The sequence below is a fragment of the Neoarius graeffei genome, chromosome 22 (assembly GCF_027579695.1).
Source record: "Neoarius graeffei isolate fNeoGra1 chromosome 22, fNeoGra1.pri, whole genome shotgun sequence".
NCBI classification, from domain to species: Eukaryota; Metazoa; Chordata; class Actinopteri; order Siluriformes; family Ariidae; genus Neoarius; species Neoarius graeffei.
In genome coordinates, this window is record NC_083590.1 from 8,202,126 (window position 1) to 8,218,769 (window position 16,644).

Here is a 16,644-nt window from a genome sequence, read left to right on the forward strand (position 1 = left end):
AAAATTGGGTGTTTTTACAAAGAAAGTTTGCCTATATGATGTCATGTGTTATGTTTGGGATGAAACCGAGTGGAAAGTACATTCTGGGATCTGCTAATTTGGTTCCGATCTCAAAGAATGACATGAAACACAGGAAGAATGCTAAATAAAACTGACAGGGTGTCGAGAAAATGTATGATATGACTGCGAAATAAAAAAGTATCTGTGAATGAACAGCTTTTCAGTTTCATCATCATCATCATCATGTTCCCCTAGTGGAGTATCGCTCTCCTCAGGTTGCTCCTGTCAGAACTCGGCCCAACAGTTGCTGGAAGTCTGTCTTATCCATCATTATTCTTCTAATTTGTTGTGCATCTAATCCCAGAAGATTCTCAAACTTTGTCCATCTAGAAGACCGCGTGTCAAATAGAAGTTGTTTCTGGAGTTCACTATTGTCCATTCGGGAAATGTGTGCCAGGTTCTTTAGTTGTTGTTCAAAACAGAATAGCTTTATGGGCTGAGGCTTAGTTTCCTCTTGATATCAGAGGGATATCAGATCACTGGGCTGCATTTTTAGCTCCAGATACGATTGAGTTTACGCAAGAAATGTGGTTTTGAAAAAATCCAGTTATTTGGGAAATTATTTGTATCCGGCATTTTTACTCCTGAATTCATGTAAATTTCTGTTCACTAATGTGAACCTCAACAGATTGGCTTCAAGTTGTGCGTTTATCGATGAGTTGCTGTGACTTCATATACGAGTTACACTGATTTATTTTAATTACACACCAATTTAATGAACATATTTATTTTAAATTTAGTCATTTCATATTAATGAAAGAAAGTGATTCCAAAAACAAAGCTATAAATGAAGATGAGTAAGACTAGTCTTTCAATTTGAGCAAAAGCAATGGACCCTGTAGCGCATGCCTCATTTAGGAGACGCTCTTTCATGATGTTGTCATCATTTTTGCTGTTTTCAGCTCTCTGTGAGTTTTGCCTCTTGTGGAGCTTTTATGCGGTCATTAAATGTACATCAGCTGTGCTGTGAACTTAATTTATGGAGATGAAATTCTGAATTCGTTGATTAATGGTTCATTGGTCTGGTTTGTTCACAAAAACATTTCCACACTGCTTTACTAAACAATGAATAAATGAAGCCCATTGTGACCAAATCCTCATCTTGGTAAACCTAATTATTAAAACTTATTATAGAGTAAATGTGTTCAACTGGCCTTCCATAACTGGAGTAACTGCTGTTTTTGTATTAATTCACACCAGGACTTCTTGTTCCTGGATTGACTTTCAGGCTGCATGTATTCATTAAGACAAACATGCAAAACCAGTCAAGATGTGCAGTTTAGCTCATACAAAAGACACAATCTTACGTAGCCCTTGGTAATAAATCATGGTTCAAGTTTGGACGTGTTTTTACACACTGAAAAAATCAGGGCATTACTGGACTGAAAAATGGTTAGACATGAAAAGATTGAGGTTCTGGGACTCCGGAAGTAGGTGTGTCCAATCAGCAGGAAGTGCGAGAGCTTATAAGAACACCAAATACGGAAAGTGGACACTGAAAGGAGGATCCAGTTATGGGAACCTACAGTGGTGCTTGAAAGTTTGTGAACCCTTTAGAATTTTCTATATTTCTGCATAAATATGACCTAAAACATCATCAGGTTTTCACACAAGTCCTAAAAGTAGATAAAGAGAACCCAGTTAAACAAATGAGACAAAAATATTATACTTGGTCATTTATTTATTGAGGAAAATGATCCAATATTACATATCTGTGAGTGGCAAAAGTATGTGAACCTCTAGGATTAGCAGTTAATTTGAAGGTGAAATTAGAGTCAGGTGTTTTCAATCAATGGGATGACAATCAGGTGTGAGTGGGCACCCTGTTTTATTTAAAGAACAAGGATCTATCAAAATCTGATCTTCACAACACATGTTTGTGGAAGTGTATCATGGCACGAACAAAGGAGATTTCTGAGGACCTCAGAAAAAGTGTTGTTGATGCTCATCAAGCTGGAAAAGGTTACAAAGCCATCTCTAAAGAGTTTGGACTCCACCAATCCACAGTCAGACAGATTGTGTACAAATGGAGGAAAATTAAGACCATTGTTACCCTCCCCAGGAGTGGTCGACCAACAAAGATCACTCCAAGAGCAAGTCATGTAATAGTCGGCGAGGTCACAAAGCACCCCAGGGTAACTTCTAAGCAACTGAAGGCCTCTCTCACATTGGCTAATGTTAATGTTCATGAGTCCATTATCAGGAGAACACTGAACAACAATGGTGTGCATGAGAGGGTTGCAAGAAGAAAGCCACTGCTCTCCAAAAAGAACATTGCTGCTCGTCTGCAGTTTGCTAAAGATCACGTGGACAAGCCAGAAGGTTATTGGAAAAATGTTTTGTGGATGGATGAGACCAAAATAGAACTTTTTGGTTGAAATGAGAAGCGTTATGTTTGGAGAAAGGAAAACACTTCATTCCAGCATAAGAACCTTATCCCATCTGTGAAACATGGTGGTGGTAGTATCATGGTTTGGGCCTGTTTTGCTGCATCTGGGCCAGGACGGCTTGCCATCATTGATGGAACAATGAATTCTGAATTATACCAGCGAATTCTAAAGGAAAATGTCAGGACATCTGTCCATGAACTGAATCTCAAGAGAAGGTGGGTCATGCAGCAAGACAACAACCCTGAGCACACAAGTCGTTCTACCAAAGAATGGTTAAAGAAGAATAAAGTGAATGTTTTGGAATGGCCAAGTCAAAGTCCTGACCTTAATCCAATGGAAATGTTGTGGAAGGACCTGAAGCGAGCAGTTCATGTGAGGAAACTCACCAACATCCCAGAGTTGAAGCTGTTCTGTACGGAGGAATGGGCTAAAATTCCTCCAAGCCGGTGTGCAGGACTGATCAACAGTTACCGCAAATGTTTAGTTGCAGTTATTGCTGCACAAGGGGGTCACACCAGATACTGAAAGCAAAGGTTCACATACTTTTGCCACTCACAGATATGTAATATTGGATCATTTTCCTCAATAAATAAATGACCAAGTATAATATTTTTGTCTCATTTGTTTAACTGGGTTCTCTTTATCTACTTTTAGGACTTGTGTGAAAACCTAGTGATGTTTTAGGTCATATTCATGCAGAAATATAGAAAATTCTAAAGGGTTCACAAACTTTCAAGCACCACTGTACATGGGACAGAGCCAGGAGGGAATGCAGCACTGAAAGTGATGCTAGTCCGAACTGGATGTTAAAAAAAATTGGAGAAAAGAAAATAAAAAAACAAGAAAAATGAGCAGCCAAACAAAATAGAAAAAAACAAACAAACAACGCAATTATACAGCATTTAACTCGATGCTGTTGGTGGTGTATTATAGCATCGTTGCCATCGATATCTATTGATAAAATAAATACACACACTATACACATTACTGATAATAGAACCTGACCTCTCGGTAGGAAATCTAATGTGTGAGAGCAATTTTGTTCAATTTTATACAGTTAATCTATCTAACTCCGCCCCCAACCTGAGTGAACATGTTCAGAACTTTTTTTTTTTGTACAAGTTGTATGAATTCTTGTAAATTGGTTGTGGCTATGAAAGAATTCTTATTCATTAACTAAGGCCAATACACACACACACACACACACACACACCTCCAAATCTGCTCATGTTTATGAAGACATCCAAGAATCAAAAGGATTTGACTTGAATGATTATGAATGAAATATATTTTTCAAAAAACAAATCTGAACAATGAAAGAGAGAATTTTAGACCAAACCCGTGCAGGAGTGTGTCATGATGTGCCCCGTGATTCTCTGTCAAATATTTTTGATTGTCTGTAAAGGTTGTTTTTCGAATTGCAAAAAGGTGATCAATGTTGTGTGATATGTGGAGTGTTCTGATCTGATCTGAGCTTTCTGTTCAGTTCTGTATCATCATCATCATCATCATCATCAGTCCTACACGAAGTCCTGTCACTGCTGTTTCTGATAAGGATCAATAAAAAACAGCCAAATAAAAGTAACACGGGTCTGATTTTTCCCACCCATCCCCCACCCCTTTCCCCCCTTTTATTCTCAGCAGAGACAGTTACGATATGTGAAGGTTGACTTTATTACAACAAATAAGCAAATCTAAAAGAATCATCCCTTTCAGAGGACAAAACAAGAATTAAAAAAACATCAGATAAAAAGTCAAGAGCAGGAAAGGCTTTGAATGGTCACAAACGTGGAGACTTCGCAGTGAGTGTGTGTGCTTCCAGGTTATTTATAGGAGTGTGTGATTGAGTCCAGGCGTGTAATCAGTAATCAGGTGAGTGTGAACGTGATAGTGACTGTGTGTGATGGGAAAAATCCATCATGTTGTGGATGTGGTGGATTCTGGGATTTCAGGCAGACTCCAGTGCGACAACAAACCCTGTTTAGAAGTCATGATTTCACTCTCACTTTCCAACACCAAAAAAAAAAAAAGGTTTTAGACTTTAATTAAAGGTAGACTGCCTTTCAGATTTTTCAAGTGTAGGTCGTAAAAAGAATTTTTCCCGACACCCAATTATTTTTGTTTAGTGACTGAAAGCTACTGAATTTGAATCACAAACTTCCAATTTTATTAGTTTTTTTCCTATAGAACAATTAATGAATTTATCTCCACATGGCTGTAAATTCGCCGCTATTTTTTCCTGCTTCACCATGACCCAATACAAGATACTACGTCATGCATCACGTGGTGGGCTTTCCCTGTTCACGCAAGGCATTGTGGGATACAAATTTGAAACAGGAGAGAAAAATGGAGGACGTGAGTGTGCGAATGAAACGTGAAAGAGCGACTACAGTAACGGAAAGAAAGCGAGAAGAAAAGACGTTATGTTATATACGAAGGAAAGGAAACGCAGGACCAAACTAATAAATATGGGCGCCAGGGGCGATTCTAGCATCTGATCTTTGGGGGTGCTTAGCCCCCAGAGCTGACAGAGGCACCTGGCTTGAACGACAGTGTTTCCACATTTATTCCGCATTTAGACTAGACTTAACTAGACAAGAAGACTAGACAAGACTAGACTTATGCAATGTTTTAACAGAAGCTGACCCAATAAACTATGATATCTACACATTTACAACCACTGACACAAATATTTACGTTATATTTTTAACTAAACAAGACCTACTACTGCATTTGTAATGTTGGAGCTATTCATTTTGAACAGTGGTAATTGTTAATTAATGTGTTATTGTGTATTGTGTAATAATAGTGTGTATTATTATGATTTTACATTAGTTTACATTAGTAAACGCTATGTTACAGTAAATAAAATTGAGTAACACACGGTGGTCTAGCACCGTAGCACTTGTACAGCTCTGCACAAAAGTATCTCGATATGGATGATAAATGTCGTTTTTATCATTCTGTTCATAGACCAGGGAACATCAATATTGCATTATGCATATTATTGTGTTGTGTTTAACAATTGTAACTCCAGTCCGTACCTTCACATCTTGCTATGCCAGTAATACTCAGGTGCTACTTCGAGTTCCTCATCGGCGTGGAATCCAGTTAAAAAAAACCACCATGTCGTAGCAAGCACTCGCACGGACAGGCAACCCAATCAGAGGGGATGCAAGGAGGAGAGGTATTTTACTGGTCATAGAACTATCACGTAACAGGTGAATTCAAGAACACACACACGCCCGCGCACACATTCATTGTGCAGTGCGCAAGGGCACTTATTTCTGAAAATTACGTCCAAAAGCAGTGTTTTTGAGGGTGCTGAGCTAGGGGGTGCTGAGCTCATTTTTGGGGGTGCTTGAGCACCCCCAAAAATAGGCTAAACACGCCCCGATGGGTGCTCAGCGAGCACCTCAGTGTGATCAGCTGTTCGTTTAGTGACAGAATGATGGAACTGTCAGTGCACGCTCAAAGGTAAACCTGTAGATGGCAGTAATGCAACACTGTGGATGCCAGCTGCCGTAAAACCCAAAAGAAGAAGAAGGTAAACCTGCGCATGCGCACACGGACTTCCGCTGTCTGCTTGACTGCGCGATTTCATGCACATTATTTGCTTTAATCCCCTCAAATTAAATAACTTCCCAGCCACAGAATGGCCTGATATTTTGTGAGATATTACAGAAATAAACATATATCACAATCACCACATTTCAGACGGAACCAAATTTCACCGATTTTATGAAATCGAAAGACCGTCTCGCTTTAATAAACATGATTTGACTTGTTTGTCTTCCCTGTTTCTTTTTCTCACTTGTTTATCAAATTGTGGTGCAATTGCTCAAGAGAGCAGCTTGTCAAGCAACTGTGAAAGCAGCCATAATCCCTTCACGATTTGATTATGTGAAGTTTTGGTACTTTGATCTTTATTATTACCCACATTCTTTCAAACTCTATATTTGAGTTTGACCTCTGAAATCTGAAAACTCTGAACTCATGATGCATGCGTTCATCATCTTATTTATTTTCGTAAAATTATGTAGCATGTGGGACAAAATCCTTAATCACATGCACACAAAGTTTCCAGATTTGACAAAATTCCTTTCTGTTCTCTTATAATTATCCAATAATTAAATGCTGGATTTGGGTAAATCTTCAGCAGAGAGGCCACAATTATGAAATGATTAAGACTGCCTGAACTCGTCAGCTCAGTGATGTTGCTAAAGTCTGGAATCCAAGCCAAAATGTACCGAAAACCAGATTTAAAAATCATCACAACCCCAATTATAGCAGCATCACTTTGGAGAAATCTTGGTTAGAATTTTAAGAAATGAAAGTTCAGGTTTTTTCTGACGTAATTCCGTTCCTGACTTTTCTTTCCTCATAAAAGATTTTGCATTCAAAGTTAAACAGAGCCACATTTTCTGTGCTTTTTTAGACTCAAAAGACCCCATAGAGTGTGAAATTTTTTATTTAATCTCATTATCTTGAGCACCGCAACTAAAAAAGTGACCACATTTTGCTGTGAATGTGATTCTGTTACAGAAGACCCAACCATTGGTTCTTCGATGTGGGCTGGAGCTCAGAGAAACTGTAGCGCGATGAAGAATTCCCAAGCTGTAACTCCGAGTTTTGGTATAAGAATATAGTGAAATAATGAAAATTACTTTCGAACATGTTTCAAGAAAACGGGCAAACATACCGGTACTGGGATAAAATCAACATTACACACATTGAGTCATATTGTCTACAATTCACCTCGTCTTTCTTTTCACAGCAATGTTATTTCTAGTATTTTATTGTAGAATTATCTCATCTCATCTCATCTCATTATCTCTAGCCGCTTTATCCTTCTACAGGGTCGCAGGCAAGCTGGAGCCTATCCCAGCTGACTACGGGCGAAAGGCGGGGTACACCCTGGACAAGTCGCCAGGTCATCACAGGGCTGACACATAGACACAGACAACCATTCACGCTCACATTCACACCTACGGTCAATTTAGAGTCACCAGTTAACCTAACCTGCATGTCTTTGGACTGTGGGGGAAACCGGAGCACCCGGAGGAAACCCACGCGGACACGGGGAGAACATGCAAACTCCACACAGAAAGGCCCTCGCCGGACCCGGGGTTCGAACCCAGGACCTTCTTGCTGTGAGGCGACAGCGCTAACCACTACACCACCGTGCCGCCCTGTAGAATTATCGACGTCCTTAAAAGAGCTTTTAAAATAAATGAAAATTGATTTTGAAAATCCTTGAAAAAAAGTGTATAATTGCTTTCCATCCCCAGGAACTTTAGTGTTGCCTTGTGTTGAGTGCGCCGTGGTTTCCCTGAGGGAAAAAAAGCCATATGAAGCTGTGCACTTTTCATGTTACGGAATTAAAAACAACAACAAGAAGTGTATTCCCATCTCATCTCATTATCTCTAGCCGCTTTATCCTTCTACAGGGTCGCAGGCAAGCTGGAGCCTATCCCAGCTGACTACGGGTGAAAGGCGGGGTACACCCTGGACAAGTCGCCAGGTCATCACAGGGCTGACACATAGACACAGACAACCATTCACACTCACATTCACACCTACGGTCAATTTAGAGTCACCAGTTAACCTAACCTGCATGTCTTTGGACTGTGGGGGAAACCGGAGCACCCGGAGGAAACCCACGCGGACACGGGGAGAACATGCAAACTCCACACAGAAAGGCCCTCGCCGGCCCCGGGGCTCGAACCCAGGACCTTCTTGCTGTGAGGCGACAGCGCTAACCACTACACCACCGTGCCGCCCCCAAGAAGTGTATTGAAACAACATTTCAGTACAAGACAATGGACGAACATCGAGTTTAAGGGAATACACAAAGGGTTATGGTCATAATATAAACGAGACCGTCAATGAGAGTGTAGCTCACTCAGGCTCCGTCTAGTCCAGAAGGAACGATCTAAAGTGGGCCACCTTGTGCAATAAATGTTGCGAGCTATGTACACTATATACTAGGGCTGCGTACCTAAACGTAACAACAGGTACAGGTACCGGTACAGAGGTTTAGGTACAGGTCCGGACCTGTACCTGAACAATTTGACAAATTCTTCTGAACTTCTTCAATAATGACAGAAACATTAATAAACTGTTGACAACTTGTCAGTATCTTTATTCAAAGAAAACCAAACATAACTAGGTCTCCTACCTCACTTCTCAGTCACCCTATAGTTAACTTGGGACAAAAAGTCATAAGTTGTCTCACAGCGAGAAGTGACTACACTAGAGTACTACAGACTACGCGCAGTCTGCGGCCTTTAACTTACGCGGCAAAATTACACAAAGCAACAAAGGCTGCCAATGCCAGCAAAGGAAAAATGGCTGACCTGCTTTTGAGTCTTTTTGACCAATCAGAACACTGGATCAGCCAAGTTCTCGCAATGTCTCATAAGACTGTGGCGAGAGGATCTCAAATAAAAGATGGCTCTGATTTCAAGTTTCAGCGCGGCATTTTACGCCTTTTCCAATGCTAAATTTTCATCTTTGTGGTAGGATTTATGCATCTTTAGTCACAAAATAAGCAGATACTTGGTGTAAATTATATCGGTACAGTACCAGTACTTCATGATCCTGTATTTTGGACCTGTACCGAATCGATTTTCATGGTACAGTACCAGTACACAGTACCGGTACACAGCCCTACTATATACAAGCTATATATAGAAGTGATATCCACCCTAGGAATACCGTCCTATTTACCAGAAAGAATCCAAAACAGCGAAGAGTTGACCTTTTTGTTGAACTGCTCATTAAGGCTTAATTAGTCCACAACTTCATTAATAATTGTAATTATGCAAATCTGGGTAGAAATTATATGCACCCTAGGTACCCCTCAGAGTGCGAATTACCCCACCATAATTGGGGGGGTACCATCATGGTCCACTATCATATCAATCCCCCCCCCCCCGGTCCCGTCCTGTCTCGTCTATGATGGAAGTCGGTGTCAGTAACTCAACACAATAACTCTGAACAATAATTTTTAATGTCATTAAGAAGCATGACAAACCATACAGTACTACCACAGAAGAAAAACAGCAGTACAACCTGAAAACCTTCTTTGTCAGAACAAACTGGGTATCAACACTACAAATGAGTCACATACAGTATATACACGCATGCAGAACAGTCCTGCTGAATGTCTTGCTCTCTTTCGTCCTGCTGTGCCTCTCCTGTCTGCTGGGAACCCATTTTCTTTATTCACGTGAACAGTGTATAAAACCTAACTGCACCTACACTTGTACTGTAATTGTCTGTAGATCTTAGTGCTAATATTTACTACTTACTCTTTTAGCACCAAAAAATAAAATGCCTGATGTCTGGCCCTTTTCTTTTCCTCGTGTTTGGCCTACTGTCTCTGTGAATAAACTCAAACAGGGTACTCAGATGAAACTATGACTATCTTAAAAATAATACAAAAGGAATGTAAGTAAAAACAATAGAAAACAAATTCAAATACTAGTATATGTAGTAGGCTATTTTGCCTAGGCTCGCCTACTACCTGGCTCTTTTTATGTTGCCCCCAGTCCCCAGAGGTTCTGATTGTAATTTTACATAGGCTTAGCTAGGCCTACATCAGAACTTCTTGTGCCTAATCACACACACAGGATGGGCCTATGTGCCAAATGAATTTCAGAAGGGCACAATTTATTCATGATAAAATGAGAATGGAAACATATGGAGTTCTTCTCCTTTGAAATGAGAATCGTTTCTATACCACACTGTAATAAGCTTGATTTAAATAGAGACTTAGCTTACCTTGCTAACTGACGTTGGTAACTAACGTTAACGTCTGTCCACTGTAGCCTTCTGGCCTCAGTGGGTAAGTAATTCAATGTATAAAGACGTGACATGAGCTGAAAGAAGAGCAAATCACTTTAATAAATGAAAGTTGTAAAATAACACATTTTCAACAGGCTAAAAGTTGGTTAGCAACTAACATTACCAATGAACGTCTTCTGCTGCAAACCATAGACTGTATAAATTGCTGCAAACCCATGGACTGTATCTGATGAATCCACTGAATACGGTGTGGACTAGAAGCTATTGCTTCTAGCGCGTTCTAGCGCTGCGGTGACTAAAAATGGTACGGTCCACAATAGGGGTGTCTGTCTGAAATCGATTTACATTAAAATGTTCCTACAATAAGAATGCCGAATGGGAGTTGGTTTGAATTATATATTCCTTTTCACAATATCAGAAAAAATATCGGACCCCCCCAAAAACTTATATTTTTGTCTCTTTGGGGGGGTACTGGGTCTTCATTGGGGGGTATAGTACCCCCCAGTACCCACCGTAATTCGAACTATGGTACCCCTACCTTCATGCCAGAAAGAATCAAAATCGGTGAAGAATTGAGGGAGAAGAAGCGATTTGTGTGGAAACTGCTCTTTAGGGATTGATTAATTACTCCATATCTTCATTAGCAACTGCAATTATGCAAATTTGGGGAGAAGTTATATGCACCCCAGGCAGACCTACCTTCCTGCCAAAAAGAATAAAAATTGGTGAAGAATTAAGAGAGAAGAAGTGATTTTCATGAAATGTGGACGACAGACGACAGACTGGATGATTGCAAGTAAAAGGGTTCAAACTGTTCTAGGAATCAGACCCAAATGTATACTGCTACGTAATGCATTCTGCTGTATCTAATAATTCTATTCTGCTGTATTGCCTCTTCCGGGTGGATGTGACTCGGACTTGATGGACATTTCTACAGGAAAATGACCCAAACATTATCCAGATCAGCACAGATATGAGTGCTTAAAGTGAACTTAAGGTGATAATATATGGGGCAACTTTTTGGACAATGTTGCTGGCAACAGGCAACCAGGTAAGAGACAGAGCACCTAATTAGGGCAACAGACAGTCGGCAACAACCAATCAGAAAAGAGCAAATCTATTGCCAGGGAAACAGACACTGCAAAGCAAAGGACACTGAAACATTGCAGCTTTCAATCTCTATTACAACTCACAAAAAAAAATCATGAGCTGCCTATCATGTTTTACTTGACACAAAAGAGCTAACGGGGCGGCACGGTGGTGTCGTGGTTAGTGCTGTCGCCTCACAGCAAGAAGGTCCTGGGTTCGAGCCCCGGGGCCGGCGAGGGCCTTTCTGTGTGGAGTTTGCATGTTCTCCCCGTGTCTGCGTGGGTTTCCTCCGGGTGCTCCGGTTTCCCCCACAGTCCAAAGACATGCAGGTTAGGTTAACTGGTGACTCTAAATTGAGCGTAGGTGTGAATGTGAGTGTGAATGGTTGTCTGTGTCTATGTGTCAGCCCTGTGATGACCTGGCGACTTGTCCAGGGTGTACCCCGCCTTTCACCCATAGTCAGCTGGGATAGGCTCCAGCTTGCCTGCGACCCTGTAGAAGGATAAAGCGGCTAGAGATAATGAGAATGAGAAAAGAGCTAACGTTATCCCTACATAGCTAGCGATAACTTTCAGCCAACTAACTACGTTAGCAAAAACCACCACTAGTTAGCTAAATCCCATTCAATCTCAGATTACACTTAGCTGAAAAAAATCGATGTCTTAATTACAACCTGAGCATAAAAATAGATGTCTGTTGGTTTTCTAAGGGGTGGCATGGTGGTGTAGTGGTTAGCACTGTCACCTCACAGCATGAAGGTTCTGGGATCGAATCTCACAACTGCCAGGGGCCTTTCTGTGTGGAGTTTGCATGTCCTCTGTTGCCCCTTTTCCACCAGGGCTGGTTCGGGGCCAGTGCTTAGTTTGGAACCGGGTTTTCTGTTTCCACTGACAAAGCACTGGCTCTGGGGCCAGAAAAACTGGTTCCAGGCTAGCACCAACTCTCTGCTGGGCCAGAGGAAAGAACCGCTTACATCAGCGGGGGGGCGGAGTTGTTAACACCAACAACAATAAAAAGACCGCGAAAGGTCGCCATTTTTAAGCGACAAGAAGCAGCAGCTGTACAAACGCGAAGTCATCCATTATTATTATTGTTGTTGTTGTTGCTGCTGCTGCTTCTTCCCAGGGGCGTCACTAGGAATTAAGCTTTACTGGGGCACTCCCCCCCGACACACACACAAAATGCCCCCCGCACAATGCACCTTAACGTTCCTGATATACATCTACTGGTAAAGTTAAAAAGGGAGAGTCTGTTCAAGAATGCATTAAGATGTTTATTTAAACATACTCTATTGTCTTTCATATGCAGTAAACCTGCCAAACATTTCATGGAACAGCTAAACAGCTGAATAACCTAACTAATTTTGTTATGTATTTGATTCAAGTTTTCTATTATGCAACCTCAACTCTCATGATTCACGAACTTAGCTGGTTAGTTATGACTGACTAGCACATAGCCTACAACCTTAATCTTACCTCTCTCACCCTCCTCCTCATCTGTCACTGTTTCCCTGCCCCTGTCTCTGCTTCGTGAGAAGAATTTTCTGATATCCATCTGGAAAAGTAATTTAATATCGTTTAATTCGATGTAGTTTAATGGGTTTGTTAGAATATGGTTTGCTTAGTTTTGTTGCAAAAACTTCACGCTACATACATGTCAACCCCTACGGATTTCCCATATTCCCTACGGATTTTGGCATTTTAAAAATGGTACGGGCGTAGTGGTATTGAGGTATTTCACCTGACGTCACAGGGTCACGTGACGCCCCGGTGTCCGCCATTTTGAACGTCAAGCTAGCTAATGTCAACAACAGTAGCTAGTATGTTACTGTAGCAATGTTTACGTTCAGTCATTTGGATGACTGTTAAAACCTTTCAGTCTCAAGTTTTTCCTTTACTGGATTTACTAGTTTACTGAGCTAGCGCGCGCCAGCCGGCCGCCGGGGAGCTAGTGCGCGCCGGCCGGCCGCCGGGGAGCTAGCGCGTGCCGGCCGCCGGGGAGCTAGCGCGCGCCGGCCGCCGGGGAGCTAGCGCGCGCCGGCCGCCGGCAGGCTAGCGCACGCTAGCTCCCAGCTTGCCCGAGCGCGCTAGCTCAGTAAACTAGTAAATCCAGTAAAGGAAAAACTTGAGACTGAAAGGTTTTAACAGTCATCCAAATGACTGAACGTAAACATTGCTACAGTAACATACCAGCTACTGTTGTTGACATTAGCTAGTGCTAACAGCTAGCTGCTAATACACTGCTACAACTACACCGACCCTAATAATACAGTTCTTGGTCATTGCCTGGTAACAGCAAATTTATAACGGGCCATATCTCAACAGACTAAGAAGTTATTTCAGTGACATTTAATAACATTTTGTTTATCCTGAGGACCGAAAGTAAATGAAAACCGGCTCCAGGGACGACCCGCTGATGTAGGCATGTTACCCAGCCTGACACAAAATATTTTTAGGCATCCAAACTCTTATACGCTTTCAGATCAATACCTGTGTATGGCGATGGGTTTTTTAACGACATAGGTATACAGATCATGTGAGCCGAAGTCAGGTAAAGACGAGGGCTTCGTGTACTTCCGTACGTCAGTGAGCAATCCTGGTGGAAGCAGGTAAACGTCGTTCTCTAAGCCTGCTAACCTCAATTTTTGCGAATACCTCTCCCTCTGCTCGCCCTGTAAATGCCCTACGTCGCTGGATAGTGAAGGTGTTTTCTGCATCTCGCTCCTTTTTCTTTTATGTTTTTCGTTTGTCGCCTTCCTCGCATTCAAACTGATTCGAGCCGTGCCGTCCAAAATGGCAGCATCACATGACTTGGTCACGTGGGTGAAATACCTCAATTCAACTACGGATTTTTCTACATTTTCACCTTAAAATTATTTTGATTTATTACCATCAAAAAAATTGTCATGAAATACGAAAATGCATGGGAGCCGCCATTTTCTACATTTAGAATTACTCAACCGGTACTTCCGCTAGTACCAACAAGCCATTCCGAATGTCTGAGCATGCGCAATTGTGATTTTCCTGTACACTGAGCAGGAAATAACAGCACATGTAGCGAAACAATAGACAGGTCAAGAGGTCAAGATGTCGGCACCACCGAAGAAAAAACTCAAAACATCTAAAACTGGAGGTCGCTTTCTTCCCGAATGGACAGAATCTATCTGACACTATCTTAAAATCAGAAGTAGCACTGACTGTTGTTTAATTGAGTGTTAACAGTACATATGGATGTACAGAAATAAACCAGTGCATATATTAGGTAAGATCTGATACATTTTTATTATGCATGAAATATTACTATGGATTTGGTATGGAAATTATGGATTTCTTTACCAGGGAGTACAGGTGAGAGCTGTGAGGGGTTGACAAGTATACGCTACCTTAACTCATCCAGAGCCTGTACTCTGACTCATCCAAAGAGTAGACTCATCTCTCCAGTAGGCTAAATGGACTCATGGCACGCCGCACGCACGCTGTGTTTACAGTGAGAATCTCCCAGACCAATCAGAAAATTAGTTAGAAAGAAGAGGCGATAGAAGTTTGAAACACACTCTGTCCTACAACTTACAGTAGATAAATGATCTGCCAAAGAAACTAGTTTGTTACGAAAATCTTTCAACATTTTCTTACTGGGGCACAGATGATTTTTACTGGGGCACGTGCCCCAGTAAAAAAGGCCTAGTGACGCCCCTGCTTCTTCCCCGTTGTTTTTGCTTCAATATTCGCGCCACGGTTTATGCAAACGTAGCGACGTAACTGACGTATACAGCGACGTAATGACGTGGCTTCCCTTAGCACCGCGAGCTATGGAAAAGCAAACTGGTTCTCAGCTGGCTCGCAAGTTGAACGAGTTGTGAACCAGCACCAGCACTGGAACTGATTTGGTGGAAAAGGGGTATGTGTGGGTTTCCTCCGGGTGCTCTGGTTTCCCCACACTTCAAAGACATGCAGATTAGGTAAAATTCCCAGCCACTGGGGTTGTACAAGACAGTGTACCGTATACTTAGTGCCAGTCCCATGCCTGGATAGATTAGGAAGGGTTGTGTCAGGAAGGGCATCTGGGGTAAAACCCTGCAATGATCTGGTGACTTGTCCAGGGTGTATCCTGCCTCTTGCCCATAGTCAGCTGGGATAGGCTCCAGCGACCCTGTACACAGCTACAGATAATGGATGGATGGATGGATGGATAGATAGAAGGAACTTACCAGCATGAAAAGATATAAGTTGTCTCTCTTTTTCTTCGCTCCACTTCCAGAGATACTGCCATGTTTGATGAAAATTTCAGAAGCTCTCAGGTGGTCATGTGATTCGCTACTAGCACTCTGATTGGATGAATTTAAAAAGTTGCCCAAAATGATCAAAATCGATCAGATAGACATTATATTGCCCGATCTCAATGACCGGTAACATCGCCCAACAAGTTGCCCTGTGTATCATCACCTTTACAGCTGCTGGCTTCAAAACAACTTTCCTTTCCATCTCTCTCTCTCTCAATGTCAGTCTTTCTGTCTCTCTGTCTGTGGCAGTGGGAAGTGGAACAGAAGAACAGTGGTTCCGCTTCTCCACAAACAGGAACTTGCTCAGACTGTAAATAGAGGCAGATCAAGCTTCTATTATCCCCAGTGTCTATTTGCATTTAGATGGAAAAAGAAATACAGCGGGTCAAACTGTCTTCTGTATTGTTCTCACGCTCATTCACCGAGGAAGCAACAGAGAAAGATGGAAAGGAAGGGAGAGACAGCGAGAGACTGCAGAAGAGAGAAAGACGACAGTCAGAGCAACCACCAAGTAGACAGACAGATACACTAACAGACAGACCAATGGACAGAAAGACAGGTACAGAGAGATAGAGAGAGAGAGAGAGAGAGACAGGCATCCACATAAACCACAGGAACCTGCATATCTCTCTCTCTCTCTCTCTCTCCTCTTTTCCATCACTCCTCTGTCATCTCCTCCCATCTCTAACAGACCCTCTCTCCTCCTGATAAAGCCTTTATTGAATTCTCTCTGCCTTCGTTTTTTTAATCCAACTGTCTGCTTGCTAATTTCATCATTGTGTGCAGTTAGCCATTTGCGTTTAGCACCAGATAGATGCCTGGAGCTGCTTCCCACTTTATATGCTGTGAGATAATGACTACTGCACCATGTTAAATGTCCAGCGAGAAGTGATTTGGCCCTGAGCCACTGTCCCTGCATGTTTTATTAGCAGTTTAGCCGTTAAGATCGTCTGCTATGCCTTTGTGCTTGATGTGTTCAGTATGTCATTTCTGATAGTAATATCTCGCAGCACG